Source organism: Mustela nivalis (genome assembly GCF_964662115.1).
Source record: "Mustela nivalis genome assembly, chromosome: 1".
NCBI lineage: Eukaryota > Metazoa > Chordata > Mammalia > Carnivora > Mustelidae > Mustela > Mustela nivalis.
In genome coordinates this window covers 60,349,953-60,367,290 of record NC_139020.1, presented here as the reverse complement: position 1 = coordinate 60,367,290, position 17,338 = coordinate 60,349,953, and the positions used below count along the sequence as shown (strand labels likewise).

Genomic DNA, 17,338 nt, shown 5'->3' with positions numbered 1-17,338 from the left:
AAGGGGAACTCAATCTCAATCTCTACTTGATTTTTAAAGGGATTAGAGAACAGAGTCAGCATTTTTCTTAATTTTTAATTCTTTAATTCTTAAATTTTAATTCTTTACTTAATTTTCTCAGTTCTTCTCATTTGCTGATTGATCTAGAATCTCTTCAGGCTCTCCAGAACTTTATTTCTTCATCTGTATAAGTGGTCCACAGACATCACGATGATTATGAAGATTAATGATTTGGTTGTTGAAAAGCCCAATAGCTGAAAGAATCATGGGAACTGAAGAGTCTTCTTTGTCCTTTTTAATGATGCAGCTTCTATGGATTTTTTTCTGATGATCTAGAAAAAGTGATAAACTGGGTGATTTCATCATACAATAATTTTGGTTTGGGTAACTTTTTGAGATTTAAGTTACTGTTTTAGCACATCTACTTAAAAAAATTCTTGGGTTTAGGCACCAAATGATCTTTGGGTTAAGGAAAGTTACCTCAAGTGCTGACAGAGGATCTTCACTTTTATAGCATAGTATATGTGTGTCAAATATACTATATTCATGCCAAAGCAGGGGTCACTAAATTCACCATACTGGCCATTTGGGAAGGAAAATGACTGGTAATACATTATATATAAACATTTATTTTAAAGGGAAAAATATGATAGACTTTTCCTTCTTCATAAAATATGCATTTCATATTAGGAAAGTGGAGCATTTACTTTCACAATCCATAAAATGCTCCGATGTACTCTTTTTGCTCTATTTATTTTCACCTATGACTTGCTGTAGATCAAGAGTTCTCTTAAGAACCCACGCATCCCTATAAAGAATTTTTACTTAAAGTCTTGGGACCCTATTTTCCACACCTCCTTGAACCCAAGACTTCGGTGATTTCAGTAATGTGCTCAATAGTGGGGTCTTGAAGTTACCCTCTGCATTAGTTTCTCCATGGCTGCTTGAACAAATTACTGCAACGTTGGTGACTTTAAAACATCAGAAATTTATTCTCTCAAATTCTGGAGGCCAGAAGTCCAAAATTAGTATTACTGGGCTGAAATCAAGATATATTTCTTCTGAGGACTGTGAGGGGGAAATGCACATCCTTGCCTTTTCCAGCTTCTGATGACTGTACATTTCTTGGCTTTTGGCTGCATCATTTCAGTCTCTGCCTCCATGCTCACACAGAGTAGTTGTCCTCCTGGGTCTTTGTGTGAAATCTCCCTCTTATAAGGTTACCTGTGATTACATTAATTTCCCCAGCTCCGAATTCTTAACTTCATTACATCTGTAAAGTCCTTTTTTCTGTATAAGATAAGAGTCACAGGTTTCAGGGGTGAGGATGTGGATACCATTGTGGGGAGGGGGTATTATTCAGTCCATTACATCGTCCTTACCTATGTACCTACTTTCCATTTCCTCACTTTCTTCCTTCCTGTGTATACTAACATCCTTAGCTAGGCCAAGAAAATACAAGAGATGTCCAAAGACTTTACTTTCCTGGCTACTCTTTATACTTTATACTTCAGATGGAACGATTGGACAAGTAATACAAGAGATCCAAGTAATAGTACTTCATAGGATTGAGTAAGACTAGGTCCATGAGCAGTGGTCTGCAGATTTGTTTATTTTCTTTGGTACGGTTCACATAATTTCCATCTTAATTCTAAGGACACTTGCCTAAAGAGGCCCAGTCTACCTTCCTCAGTGTTAACCTTCCTCCATCATTGTGCCTAAGGCAAGGACATCCCAACAGCTCAATCAAATGTCAATTCCCTGTCACACTCCATTCAGGAAAACTGTATGCTATAGCAGTGGGTCTTGAGTGTTTATTCTTATGCTACATAATGAAGAGGGACATTGCAGAAAGGTGGCTGTGGGGAAAACATCTGGAAGAAATAAATTTCCTAGGATCAAAGGGCTCCGTGTGCAGCCCAGAGGGTCCTCCGGGTGCTCCTCCGAGCAAACAAACAATTCTCTTGATGAGTCACTGCAATTTTTTTCTGCCAAAACCCCACATGTGTTGCAAGATCTCAAGGAAAAGGGGTGGAATAAAGAGAGAGAAGGAAAATTAAAGAAGGCAATGCAAGTGATTTTAAAAAGAATCTAACCATATGAATAAAAGAAATCCTCAACCTTGTATCACTTCTGTTGCTGCAGAGTAAAATGAGGTATAACAAAATAGTTTTTAAAACACCCACCAAAAACCAGCAGGGCAAAGAAAGGATGTTGGGGAAAAATACAACACTCTGAAACAACATGTTTTTTGCTCTAATACATGAAAACTGGCAGAGGAAGGTGAAGCCCAGGACTATGTCCCAAACCCTAGCCAGTGGCATTTTACTGAGAAAAAAAAAGTTACTTATGAATCAGTACAGCCATGCTTTGTTCTGCATGAGTGTTTTAATAGAGCAAGTGTAATATAAGGATCAGGTGGGCTCGTGGGAATGGAACAAAAGGTTTTGTAAAATTAAAGCAAAATAATTATAGCTTTAGGTGCAAAGCGAGCATACTCCAGCAGTTGATAGCAAGGACCTGCTCAGAATGGAGAAGGGAGGGGGCATGCTGGAATTTTTTTTTTTTTTTTTTTTTTTTTTTTATTCACTAACAAAGGCTTTTAATAGGTAACAGTTGTAAAGCGTCTTTGAAAGTAATTAATGCACCCACACAAAAATTTATTAAAATGAAAATTTAAGGAATTGTCTAAAGTGAATTAATTAACAAAAAAAGAACATCATGCCTTTCTTATTTTTTAAAGAAGGAGAGAAGGTTAAGCAAAGCAGATTTTTGTGAGATTGGATTTTTAAATGTTCCTGGTTTATTTAGTATCTGAATAGCCCTAAAAAAAGAGAGTTGGCGGGATTTATTATCCATCGCCTTTAGAAATACTAAATTGGGACAGACATAAAATGGGGATTAATTTGCTGTGTGTGAGCCTCAAAGTCCCTCAAAATTATGATATTTCCTTATAAAATGACCAAAGTTTTAAATAAGTTTTTGGAGGCATGTAGGAAGCAGAATTTAGTGTTCACAAGAGGAGGGAGGTGTTTTGTTTTGGTTTTTTTTGTTTTTTTGTTTCCTTCTAGTGGCCTTCTCCATCCTGCATTGCTCTTAACCACACCAGGATGACTGTGCTCCCTGTTGTGGCCTCGTGGAATACAAAAGGAAAGCTGCACAGTGTGTTGTTAGTAATTTTTAGTGTATTTTCTGTCTCTGCAGAAAAAAACAATTAACTGCATTTATCCTGTTTCTACAAGAATTTTTAATCATTATATTTGTTTTTCCTCCTATTTTCTTTTGTATTATTTCATACTGTGATATAATTATAAAGTAGGATATGTATAACCTGCTGAGAATTTACCCTTTACCATGAGAATCATTTCTAGTTGATTACAAAAGTATCCATTTTCAGCTTGTTGTTACACCTCAAAGAGTTTTAGGTTGTGAACTTGAGTAAATCTTTGAAAGTCAGGTTCTAAACCTTCCATGCTAAAAAAGTCACTGGAAATTATTGCCTTTCTTCCAATATTGTTATGTTCTGTTGAGGCCCCAATCTGGCTTTAGGAAAAAAATGTGAATAAGAAAGAAAGATAATTTGGGAAGGTACTTTGAAAAGTAGCTCTGGTGATGCCACATAAATTACAGAATTACAGTTTTGAAAATGATTTCCTTTATATGGATGTTTATAAGACATCTCACGTAGCACACCCTAGTATACATTTGGTCTATGAATTTTGTACGTGGTTGCTTGGATTTTCTTTACCTTTTTTTCATTGTCTTTTAAATGAACATTTTCATCATGTCTTTATAAACCTTTGACTATTCTAAGATTTTGATTTTCATTTTTCAAGACAGTGGATTTAGTTGGTATGAGTAATGTAGCATTATCAGGGTAGTGCTCTTGCCTGTGAGAAAAAGGCATATTTGTGAAGCTTCTTGGTGAGGACAGTGGGCACTAAGTAGATATACACTCCTCATGATCTTTGTCCTTCAGTACTGTGTTATTTCATTTTCTCTAAGGATGTGACTATAAAGAAGAAAATCAAGAAAAGAATGCATTCATAGTATACCAAGAACCTATGGTGTTCATAATAGTGGTTCCCGTTCCAACTCTTTACCATATAATTTTAAACTATTGTATCTTTTGGTCATCAAATTGGAATATTATATTCTTTTCTAATGCTGCTATGACAAATGACCACAACTTTATCAGCTTATAATGCCACAGATTTATTATTTTGCAGTTCTGCAGACCAGAAGTTTGGGTTGGTACAACAGAATCTTCTGCTCCAGATTTCATGAGATAAAAATTAAGGTGTCAGATGGCTGGCTTCTTAACTAGAAGCTCTGGGAAGAATCTGCTTCCAAGCTCATTCACTTCCTTGTGGTAGTAGAACTATGATCCCCATCTCTTCATGGCTGTCAATAGGAGGACATCCTTCATTTCTTGCACACCGGCCCCTGCATCTCAGTGCCTTGAATCACACTTGGAATCTCTCTGACCTTCCCTTTACTACATCCTATCCACCACCCTGACAAATTCCAGCCAGAAAGTGTCCTCTGCTTTTAAGGTAATTAGATTGGACCCCTCTGGATAATCAAGGATATTTTCCCTATCTTAAGGTCCATAATCTTAATTACATCTGCAATGTCCCCTTTTCCATGTAGTGTAACATTTTGCCATGTACTAGAGGTTCCGGGTATTAGAGAGTGGACAGTTTTGGGGTGCAGTTATTGCCTACCACAGATGAATTATAGAAGAATGGGTCACCTCTATTACATATTTCTAGAGTACACTGAGTATTCTTTTTTTTTTTTTTTTCTCTATTGAAGTAGAGGAAAAGACTCAGTATGAACACTTACAAAATATGTTAGTACATTTTCTCCTAAACATTGATCCTTATACATATCATGGGGTTTGGTAATAGTGTTTTTTTCTTTCACCTGATAAATAGAACAATTAGGGCACAGGAAACCAAGCTGACCATTAGGAACTGAGCTAAAGTAGAGGTTTTCTAGCTTGTGGTACAGATTTTATTCATCAGCACCCTTTTATTCTCCACCAAGCATGCTAGAACCATAGTTGTAGCCAAATTGGAAAAGGGAAGTAAGCCAAGATTGAGTGAACCAGAAATGGGATTACTAAAATATTAGTAGAGATGATTTACATGGAGGGCTGAGATAATGTAGTTATAATTTGCCAGGAAATAGGGAAATCTCAAGTCTCTTGCTGATATTTAAGATAGTGTGCCCTTATAAGTGCAGGCATGACACAAGTCAGAGTGAAATTAAATAGATGGTAGCACTTCAATTCCAGGATTGGCAAATTCAAGGACATAGTAGTAGGAATCCAAGTTAAATAAGGGCCTCCGTTTACAGCTGTAATAAAAGAGGGAGGTTCTAGAACCCCAGGGAAAAGAGAACATAAATAAATCTTTTGATAAGTTTGAAGGAAGGACTAAAAGGATCAAAAGGAAACAAGGTCAAAGGGAATTAAGGGAGAGTAACTGCGGACAAGCTTCATCTACACTTCATATTTTGGGGGGTGCCCGAGTGGCTCGGTTGGTTAACTGTCCAACTCTTGATTCCAGCTCAGGTTGTGAGAGCAAGCTCCATGTCCTCCATGCTGAGCATGGAGCCTGCTTAAGATTTCCACTGGCTCTTCCTCTGCCATCCCCACCCCACTCAGGCATATGCGTGCTCCTACACACACATACACACACATACACACACACACACACATTCAAAAAGGAAGGAAGAAAGGAGGGCAGGCAGGCAGGCGGGCTGTCTGGCTTCACAATTTTTCTTCAGGAGGGTTCTGATATCTGGGATGTAAGACAGATTTATAAATTATTTGTCAACTTGTGCCACTACTGAATGCAAGATTAATAATAAAGTGCAAGTTTAACTTCACAATATTGTTTTCTAATAAGATGACTAAGTACAACATTAGTTCCCACACACACAGGCCTGGACACACACATTTTCCTCATTTTCAGGATAAGACAACGTAGGTGCCTAATAAGTAAGTTATGTGTAATGGACATATTTTGCGTGAAGTATAGGGTAGAAGAAAAATCAAAATACTGGGACTATAGTTATAGTTTTGCCACATGTTGCATATGTGATACTAAACATGTCATTTAATCATTTCTAGCCTCTATTCTATCACATAAAATCAAGATATCACTCCAATTCACTTTCTAGTGTTGATACCCAAATCAGATGAGCTAAAGATACCCTAAGGATTTAAAGATTATGAAATACTATGAAAATTATTGTGTTTTAAACAAATATCAACAATTCTCATTATTACAGTTATGGCATGGTCTTTGTCTTCAAATATGTACAGTCTAATTAATATGTTGAAATTAGTTTATTATTCCTTTTTTGCATTTTCATTGTTGAATCTTCATGTCATTTCTTGTGTGTCTGGTGAGTTGCTATTCACAGTATTAAGTAGTCCTGGTTTTCAATGCTATTGTATATGTGAGAGCTAATGTTCAAAATCAGGACAGTATTACATGTCAGTGCATTACCAAAGGCAATTAACAGGAAGAAATGTAAAATTAATGATTAAAAACATGCAGAATCACTATAATATTATATATTCTGCTCTATGCTTTTATTTTTGTTAAATAGTTCATTAGTCAAGTCATAATTTTCTGTGCTCTAAGTTCCAAAAATAATGAAGACAATCAGAAGCTTAAGAGTTGACTTAGGGATGAAAAGTTGGCACCTTTTTTATGGGTGTGTTGGTTGGTTGGTTTTACTTCTGATTTCTCCATGTCCCTATCTTCACCTATGTATTTCAGCTTGGTCCTGATTCTAGAACCAGTGGTTCTTTACATAGAACTAATGGATGGTTAGAGTGCAAGAATCAGTTCAGAGTTTATATGCAAATATACTTTATATGTATGTAATGAATATGTGTATGTATACTTTATATGCATTTATAAATGTGCCCTTTCTTTGTCCCTTGGAGAGGTTCATAACTTTTTATTCTCAAAGGAGCATGTGAACTTAAAAACACTTGGACCCACTGCATTACAGATTTTATACCCAAGTGAACATTAATTCTTTCCTTCCTTCCTTCCTTCCTTCCTTCCTTCCTTCCTTCCTTCCTTCCTTCCTTCCTTCCTTCCCTCCCTTTTCTCTTTTCAGTTACTCCTATTCAGAGGAGAAAGATTAAGTAAGCATTATTTTGAGTAAAGGCAAAACCCATTTTTTTAATACTGTAATATTATCTCTTTGCTCATCCACTTCTCATTTATTTTCTTGTTGATGTGATTTTACTACCATCTCAGATTGGAGAGCATTCTTCCCTACCCACCAGAAGTAGTGATGCTCTGCAGAAGGCATTTCTATAGCAGAAAAAATTTAGAAATCAGTAGAAAGAAAAGGTAATACCCACATAAGAAATATCCCTCACCTCCTTTTCAACATTTTTGCTCCCTATTTGAACATCATTATCTAAGCTAAAATTTCCCCCAATGGAAAAAATAAAACAAATAATTAAATTGATTTGTGAATTGTTTAACATAGAAAATAGATTAAATTAAACTGTAATTCTTCTAGTTAATGATATAATTGAGTTATTTTTGAGATGTGGACAGGGCCAGCTCCAACTTCTATGAAGAATAGAAAAAGATTACAGCTTTGATCATCCTGAGCAACAACTTCCTATTACCATAAAGAGTGAATAGCTCTCTTCACTTTTTCATTTCATCCAAGAACATCTCTGTACCATCATTAGTGTTTTTTTAGAGAGAGTGAGTTTGGGAAAGAAAGAAAAAGATGATTGTTATTATGGATTTCTGTTGGCAGTTGAAAATGTTGCTGTGGAGAGGTTTCCCTACACCCTGTTCTTGTAGGATTTGAATTTCCAGTTGGATTGACTTGGCTGTCAAAAAGTCAAGTTGATTTTTCTTTCCCCAGATTAAGTTGATAATTGGCAGAGTAAAATGTTAGGAATGATTAGGAGAGGTAAGATTCTAAAGCCATTTAACACAACAAACAAACTTTATGGGACTGTTTTGTCCTTGTCCATTTTTTATTTTTATTTTTGTAACTTCTCCAGGGAACACATTGTATAAAGTTATACTTTCCTGTTTCATGAAGTATTTCTTCCTTGACCTACCTACCATAACTGCTTAGTTTATACTTAAAGAGAAAAAAAAAGTTTCCATTCCACAATTGGATCCTTTTGAAGAAAAATCAAGGTACAGTCTCTTTTTCACACAAAAGCATTCAGAACACTAGTTTTAAAGAAAGCTTAATTCTTGGGCTCGATGTTTTTGACTGTCTTCCTGCTCTTTGTTACCACCTCCAGGGCTTTTTATCACTTTCTGTGCCCATTTCAGATTGTTTTACTCTCAATATCAGCCTTCTTTCATATCTCCTCCGCTACTGTTTCCACTCTTCCTCCTTACCCTTCTTTTGCCCCAGTTTTCTTATTTTCCCCCAGTCTTCTTCATACTTAGGATTGTCTGTAGCTTCTCATCTGCATGAACATCTCTTAATTTTGATCTAAACTCGAATTCCATTTCTTAATAGTCTCTTCTATGTAGGCAGCTTCTTTGTACCAACTTCTCTTGACTATGTATTTTAAACAAATAAATAAAAATAAGTTAATATTTATCTACCTTGCTAATTGAAATGCTCATTGGAAGTTGGGGTCTCTTTCTTAGGTGTCTTCTATAGAGTACCTGTCGCTTTGTCTTTTTAGTAAAGGTAGCAATATTTTGTTGAATTAGCAAACATTAAACACTGTACATTACATGTATATTAGTCATCTAGCTGCCCCTCAAACATTCAAAGACTTATTTACTTAAAGCATATTAATGACACTTTTTATGCAGTCAATCTTGTATTTTTTTTAACCTTCTTAAACAAAGAAACAAACAAAAAAAAAACTTCTATATTCTTAATCTTCTGAACATGATTTGATCTTCACATAATGATCCCCCAGTCATCATTATTGTATTAGTTTCCTAGGGCTGCTAAAATAAAGCACCATACACTGGGTACCTCAAACAACAGAAAGGTACTGTGTCTGATTTCTGGTGGCTGGACAACCAAGAAGAAGGTTCCTTCTGAGGACTGGGAGAGAGAATCTGTCCCATGCCTCACACCTCACTTCACATGGTTTGCTAGCATGGTTTGGTGTTCTTTGGCCTGTAGAAATATCTCCCTGATCTCTTTCTCCATCTTCATATAGTATTCTCCCTTTTTGTATGTCTAGATCCAAATCCCTCCCTTTTTACAAGGATACTATTTATATTGAATTAGGAGACTACCCTTCTTCCATATAACCACCTCTTAACTCATTACATCTGCAATGACCCTATTTCCAAATAAGGGCACATTCTAAAATACTGGGGGTTAGAACTTCAGCTTATGAATTTAGAGGGGACAGAACTCAACCCATAAGAATTATGAGTCTTATTTCTTTGTGTAAAGCTCTACCACATTGACTTCTGAGAGATTCAATCATAGGCATGTTTGTAAGGTGCACATAGCTCCCAGCCTTAGATACTTCCTCCCTCCTCTCCCCTCCCCTCTGCATCTCCTCTTCATTCAGAGATACAGGGTGGTTATTGCTTATAGTTATCATTGTGCTTTTCTCCCATTTAATGTGAATGGAGAGTCCCAATAATTTTTACTGTATGTTAAGGAAGAATATACTGGTTCCAAGTTGAAGCCTTACTGATGAGTAAAGATGAATTTGGTCAATAGTGTGTACTTTATAACATCTTTTAAAGTTTTTCAAGGACTCTATTTTTCTCTTTTGTACATTGTCAACTCTGTTAAATTGAGACAGGCCTGTAAGTGAATATGAGCATGCTGGGTAATTGAAGTATTAACGTATTATTTTCTCATGACAGATACGAAAACTAAAGACATATATCTGATAAAAAAAAAAAAGAAAGAAATCTGATAAAAGTATTGGAAATTGAATTATCTTGACTACTAGTTGCCCAACATTTTACCCATTAATGTAGGAAAATCAGAGCTCTACATGAATCCTCTAAGGTGTGAAACCTTTGTAGAAAGTAATTATGCTTTTGTGTGATTTGTATAGTGTCTATCATACTGAAAACATTCAGTAAATATAATACTAGCATAGAATTGTGTTGAAGTCAAATGATGTGAGTGAGTAAGGAGATGTGCACATTCGGGTTTTAGCAGGTGGTCCTCCTAAGCAGGATGTGGGGCTTGTACCCCCAGGTGCAGACCTACTAGGAATGGTCCATGTGGTTCTCAGGGCACCATGCTGATGAGCCACCCACTGTGGCAGATTCCAATTTTGGCAGGCATAGCCAAATCAGCACTTTGATCCTTGGAGTGGCTCCTGCTACAACGAGTGCCTCTGTTTGGTTTGCCCCTCCCTTTGGTCACTACTGTGCCCACCTGGCACTATAGGACAAAAAAATGAGAGGCGGGAGGGGGTTGTGAGGGGACACTTCAGAAACAGCTCTGCCAAGTATGAAAAGCTGCTTAAACAGTTCTGGTTCTGCAAGCACACGTATAAAATTTCTGCCAACCCATTAGTGAATATATTTTATTTTCTATATTATTCAACAGTCTGCTAAAAGTCACTTTCCTTGATTCTGTTTTCTCATTCCTGGAGTCTAGGATCTACCATAAAAATACAGCCACACAAATAAAAAATTTTCTCCCATTCTTTTAATAGTCTCCTTAAGTATCTGAACATGCTTGGAAATGTTTACTGCATTTTATGCTTCAGTATTTTAAAATCAATTCCTCTGCTATATTTGAAAATCAATGTTAGTGGCTTGATGATATTGGTTAAAATTTTTAGCGTATGAAATTTGTGTTGAAAGTTTGAATAGATTATGCAGTAGTTTCTCCATTGCAGTACAGTGGTGGAAAATGTAAACATGACTATACCCATTTTAGATCTGAAAAAGTAGAGACACTGAGGAGCTAACTATGTTATTTACAGGATGTTAGTGTCAGCCAGTTGTGTCATTCAGATATTCTGGAATTTGGGTTTTAGCCTATGCTCTATGAGATGATCAAAATATTCAATCCACATTATGTTCATAATGTCATTTGGGTGGGTAATGTGGATAAGAAGACACATACTTGAGGGGTGCCTGAGTGGCTCAGTTAGTTAAATGACTGATTTTTTAAAAATATTTTATTTATTTATTTGAGAGAGAGTGAGAGAGAGCAAGAGCACAAGGCGGGAGAATGTCAGAGGGAGAAGCAGACTCTCCACTGAGCTGGGAGCCTGATGCAGGACTCCATCCCAGGACTACGGGACTCAATCCTGAGACTCTGCAATCATGACCTGAGCTGAAGGCAGTTGCTTAACCAACTGAGCCACCCAGGCACCCCTAAATGACTGATTCTTGATTTTGGCACAGGTCATGATCTCAGGGTTGTGAGATCAAGCCCTGCACTGGCTCCATGTCTGCTTGAGGATTCTTTTACCCACCCCCGCCCCTCCCCCTTGCACTCTCTCTCTCTCTTTCTCAAATAAATAAAGAAATCTTTTTTTTTTTTTTTAAAGACAGAAAATTGAGACATAAGAGGATATTCAATGACTTGTAGCAAATCACATAGCAGGGTCACAGGTAAGCTGGTAAGATCTTGGACTCCTTCACTCTGTGTACTGGCCATGACTAGTTCTCTGACAAGAAACATTTTCTCCTTCAGAGAATCCCAATTTTCACATATGTAAAGGTTGGAGGTTTTTACCAAGAAACCAATGCCTCAAGGGACTAGGAACTTCTGAAAAAAATTTAAGGTTTTTAACCTCAACCTAAGTACAGCCTAATATATTGATCAGCATTGAACAATTTCAGAATGTTAGAATTCTAAAATTCTTGCTTAGACAGAAATCTAAATTTGAAACTGAAAGTAAATCATCTTTCCCCTCCTTTGTCATCTAGTTGTCACTTAGAAAACACTTACGTATTAGGTACTTATATATGTATGCATAAATGTGTAAATTTGTAAACTATAAGATATATGGGATTTATTTGGGAAAAGGTTATAAAAAAATAGCATCTACTTTGAGATGTTTCTGTAATAACTTCCAGTTGTCATCATTTTTTACCAGAAGATTCAATTTCCAATATGAGGCTGGAGACTGAAGCAGTTAGTAAGGAAGCATGGACCAACCAGGCCAAAATTTTACTAAGTCATCGTTACCAATCTAGGAAAAGAGCACATGAAGTAGTTTTCCATACTTCAGTTTTCTACCAATTGAGATTCCCAGTTGAGGGATGAGCAGATTCTAGAAAGATCTAGCTTCCCAGGTTAGTGAGGAGCAGGCAGTCCTTATGCTCACTAACTCGTCTGCTAGATTTCCTATACAAACCCGATCTTAGCCGGAAACCATAGGCTAAAGACCAATAATACAGGGTCTAAGCAGCCCCTTACCTCAAAGAAATCCCCAAAGGAGAGACTTTACATACACATTTGAGTAAGTGAGAAGAGCCTTCATGAAGCCCCTCCGACGACTCCTCCATGAAGAAATACTCCATGTCACCTAGAACGAGCTTTATCACCATCAAGAAATGTGTTCCAGTAATATTTCCAGGAATTGGAGATGGCTGGACTTAATCAAGGGCCAAGAGAAAAGAAAATATGTGAGAGGGCACCAGAGCCTGGAGTTGGAGAATGCTGATAGTTAGCAGCATAGGGTTATGTGAGGAGAGCGAGTGATTGAATGATTGTGCTGAGTGCTGGCTTCCCCGGTGAATGCCAAATAAGGTTTTCCCATCTCTATGAAAGAAAATGTAATATTGTATTAATCACTTGGAAAAGTAAGAATTTTTTTTCTATTATTAACTGGTAAACTTCCGTGTCATCTATTTGTCTGTCAGCTGTTTTCTTAAACATAACCATTCAGCTATATTATAAACATTCTCAAAGGAAATTCTGCCAGATTACCAACTCTGATTTGCATTAGCTAAGACTTATTTACATTTATTGTCTAAGGCAAGCTTGGATAATTTATGTGTTATTTGGTCCAGAAATAGTAAATCTTAGTCATATCTGCTAAGTTTAACTCTGGATACTTGAAATGCCATATATTGTGCACATATTCAGAGCTAGTTTCAATGCTATGTACCTTATATACATTATTTCCTTTAATTTTCCCTAACAAACCATTTTAGAGATGAGAAAATTGAGCCTCAGAAAACCTAAATAATTTGGGAGGACCTCCCACTAGTAAGTGGCGAAGCTAGGATCCAAACATAAGCCTTTCTGACTCAAAGTCCTCTCCATTTTTTTTTTATTTTTTAATTTTTTAAAAAATTTTATTAATTTTTTTCTCACTATAGCATATACCCTCCCCAATGTCCACCACCCAGCCAACGCATCCCTCCTACTCCTCTCCCCTCTAGCAACCCTCAGTTTGTTTTCTGAGATTAAGAGTCTCTTATGGTTTGTCTCCCTCTCTCGTTTCATCTTATTTCATTTTTCCCTCCCTTCCTCTATGACCCTCTGTCTCATTTCTCAAGTTCCTCATATCAGTGAGATCATATAATAATTGTCTTTCTTCTCTGATTGACTTATTTTGCTTAGCATAATACCGTCTAGTTCCACTCGGCATCAGGGAAATACAAATCCAAACCACAGTGAGATACCACCTCACACAGTCAGAATGACTAAAATTAACCAGTCAGGAAAAGACAGGTGTTGGCGAGGATGCAAAGAAAGGGAACCCTCCTACACTGTTGGTAGGAATGCAAGCTGATGTAGGCCACTCTGGAAAATGGTATGGAGGTTCCTCAAAAAGTTGAAAGTAGAGCTACCCTATGACCCAGCAATTGCACACTGGGTATTTACCCTAAAGATACAAAGGTAGTGAAGCCAAACTATGGAAAGAGTAGATGCCTAGATATCCATCAACAGATAAATGGATAAAGAAGATGTGGTGTATGTGTACACACACACACACACACACACACACACACACACACACGGGAATACTATGCAGCCATCAAAAATGAAATCTTGCCATTTGCAACAACATGAATGGAAAGCTCCCCTCTTTTTTGCCATTCACTCAATCTGCTCCTAAAAAGGGAGAAGATTCTGAATTACCTTTTAGGAGTCTGTTGAGTTTTAATAAGGGAGAAGGGGGCTGCCATAGCATATGGTTTTATGGTGCTAGTTTTAAATCGCATAAAAATACCTATTCAAGCTTGTTGTCAGTTAATCTTTCAGTGCAGCCTACAAGCCTGTTGATACCATAAACACTATTTTCTAAGTCTTCTTTTGTGAGACATGCCTCACAGTAGATATAGTTTAGCTTAATTCTCAAATTAAGCTCAATACCACCTTAATTTTGCTAGATTAAAAATAACATAAGCCTACATGTGACCATATAACTATAAGGTAATGGAGCTTATTTTTGGTGGGTATTACTGACACTGGTCTGCTAATTTAGAAGAAATCCGTATAGTACATATCCAGATCCACTATTATTGAGTTTCATAACCTGTTAAATGGAGATGATACTAGTACCCGACTTTATATATTATTGTGAAGATTAAATGAGATAATATATATAAAATTCTTAGATCAGTTCCTAACAAATAGTAAGCACTCAATGAGGAATAACTATTACTATATATGAACATTATAGGACAAAAAATCAAACAATTGCTGGTAAGTATGTGATACATAGCAGGTGCTCAATAAATATGTGTTGAATGGATTAATACATTGTGTCAGTTCTTCAAACTGGCTCTGTGTTACTTATCTATGGTAAATGCAGTATTCCACTTCACACTGTTGAATTTAATATAAAATAAGATGTTAAATGTCTTTAAGAATTATACACAGTTTGCCGAAGCATTTATTGATTCTCAAAGAACCTTTCTTGGTTCTTGGGGGGTTGGGGGGATCATTTCTTTTCCTCAGAATTTTCACCCATAGTACTATATAGCATACCTTTTGTGACTAGAGTTATATGTATGACCACTAAATAGATATAGATTCCCCCCCCTTCCTTTAATGGTCATGCAGATATGATTTATCTTATGGTGCAATGAAAACAGAAGCTGTATAAGTATGTACAGTAAAACAAGATAAATGGCCTGGAAGGAACAAAAAGGCGATGTGTGTCACGAATGCTTCCTACTTGTCTGACCCAACTGAAACTCACCAAAACTAACACACTGAAAGTAAGACATATATTATCACTGTTTGTTCTAGTCCTGGAGATGCTGCATACTTTTCTGGTGGTGTCCAGATATTATAGTTTGAGTGTTTACTGTTATGGATCTGAAATTGTCGTGCTTTAAGTACCAGTTTCTAACTGGTCTAATTCCAGTAAGAGTTTTAGAAGGATCCAAATGTTTGCCTTTCCCTAGAATATTCTTCCTACCAATGATATTCCCACTCTACCTTTCAGCTAGTCCATGAATTGCTTCCAGTGGCTCTGCCTCCTACTTCTGTGTATATTTGTGTTATTGCTCCTGCTATATTGTATTATTGTGTTTTCTGTTTAGATATGCTCCTTCTCTTTTAGAGTCTAGTGACTAAATTTTGAGCTTCTTGAAGACAAGGGCTGTGTGTGTGTTTGTTTTTAATCTCTGGATACACTGTATTACTTAGTAGTTTCTGGAATAAAGTAGGTATTCAATAAATATGCATCCAATAAATTAATGAAGGTGCAATCATACACAAACACACACACACACATCAGATCAGGGTCATGAATAAAATTTTCTACGTGTATTTCTCAGCTGCTTGTGAATGTTTAACTCGCTTATGAACAGATCAGTATGTTTCTGAGTTCTCTAGTCACATTGAGGGAAATTTTCTAATCTTTGAAAAATACCTGTTTTTACCTATTCATATTCTTTGTTTTTACTCTGAGTATTCTTTTGCACGTGGACTCAAGTGTGCTGTCAAGTACTGATTACTTGGTTGAACCACACAGTGTTACGAATCTTTATTTTTATTTGCACGCTATTTGGTGGCTTTGTTCAAACACATTATCTGTCTGTTTTAAAAAAAATATACAGATTGTGTCACTTTGCTGGAAAACTCTTACTTCCATAAAAAATTCTCAACATTTTATACAGAGGTTGGCATATAGTTGGGATTCAATAAATGTTTGTGGAATGCATGAATAAATCAGCCATTATTACTAACTGTTGTAAAGAGGAGGTATGAAATTTCTTTTTAAAAAACGAAAGGAAATGCCCGGCAGGGTAAGAGTGAGTAAAAGTGAATCTGACTCTCATAATTCTTACCTCTGTGTTTCTGGACTGTTACACGGGCTCACTGAGAAGTGCCTTATATGTTTGATTTCTCAACTTCACCCTGCAGTTAACTTTTGCAATCTGGAGGCTAGAGACCTCTTTTGTAAATGTTGTCTGTCTGAACTGCGTTGGCACCAAGGAGGCCTTAGCAGATAAAGTGGAAGAACATATGGCTCCCATCTGAATACAAATCGGTGGACATAACGTGGTAATTCAGCTGAGATGTCCTCTATATTGTAAACTGAAAGAGTATGATTAGAGGTGTTTATAAACGGCGTCTGATTTTCCCCCACACACCCCTCCCCACCCCCTTCCACTGTAGTTTTATCGGCCTGAATCATAGCCATCCAGCGTTCTGGTCTCACTGCGTTATTTGTTAAAATGGCCAGTGTGAGGAATTATTAATTAAAGCTAACAAATCACTCTGACGAGCTGTGCCCTGGCATGGCTGAAGGTTGATTGGCGAAAGTGTTCTCCTTTGGAGAAAAGACTTTTTGTGCTCGTGACGCAGTCAGGGACGGATTATTGAATATGCAAGTTAGAAGAAAAATCACAGGACAAGCAAATTGAGTATTTACTGGCAAATAATTGCTCTCCTAAGCTGTGGCTCTCTTCCTAAATTCTTAACATTCCCGAGGGTTAGAAAGAAACACAGAAAAATGCATCGGTACAGAGTACATTTCAAAAAAAATACATAGACTGATGTCTCAGACTTGTGCAGGTAAGTGTGATTGTGTGTGCATGGAAAGTGAGAGAGCAAGGGGATGCAAGGGAAAGATGGGGGTAGTTTTTAATTCGGTGGGTTTTTGAAAATCAGTTTGTTGTTTATTGAAATACTGCTCGGCGTATTTCTAAGTTGACTGAGAATTTAGTTTCAGTGCTGCATTTACTGTGAAAGTTGGAGAAACGAGAGAGAGGGTTTTCTCAGAGTTACTTTATGTCTTTATCAGCAGAACGATATGTTAATGTTTTGACCCAATAATAGTTATAAATTCTGCCTGGTTATTTGTGGATATATGTATAAAATTGCCTTCTGAGTTAGGGTTCTTTAGTTATTCTCAACATTTAAATATGACCTGTTTTAACAGTGT

General features: G+C 36.7%; 1 long non-coding RNA gene across 14 annotated transcripts in view; it reads left to right on the top strand.

The window, feature by feature from the left end:
- LOC309870423 overlaps positions 1 to 17,338 on the top strand; it is a 497,103-nt gene that overhangs the window by 351,119 nt on the left and 128,646 nt on the right. For 2 of the 14 annotated variants that reach the window (XR_014314586.1, XR_014314587.1), the window contains exon 7: positions 4,230 to 5,898. The exons of 10 other annotated variants lie outside the window; for them this stretch is intronic. This is a non-coding gene — a long non-coding RNA (uncharacterized lncRNA). Of the gene's footprint in view, positions 1 to 4,229; positions 5,899 to 16,615; positions 16,969 to 17,338 lie in introns of those variants that run through there. 2 more of the 14 variants (XR_014314581.1, XR_014314582.1) reach the window with 2 other exon arrangements.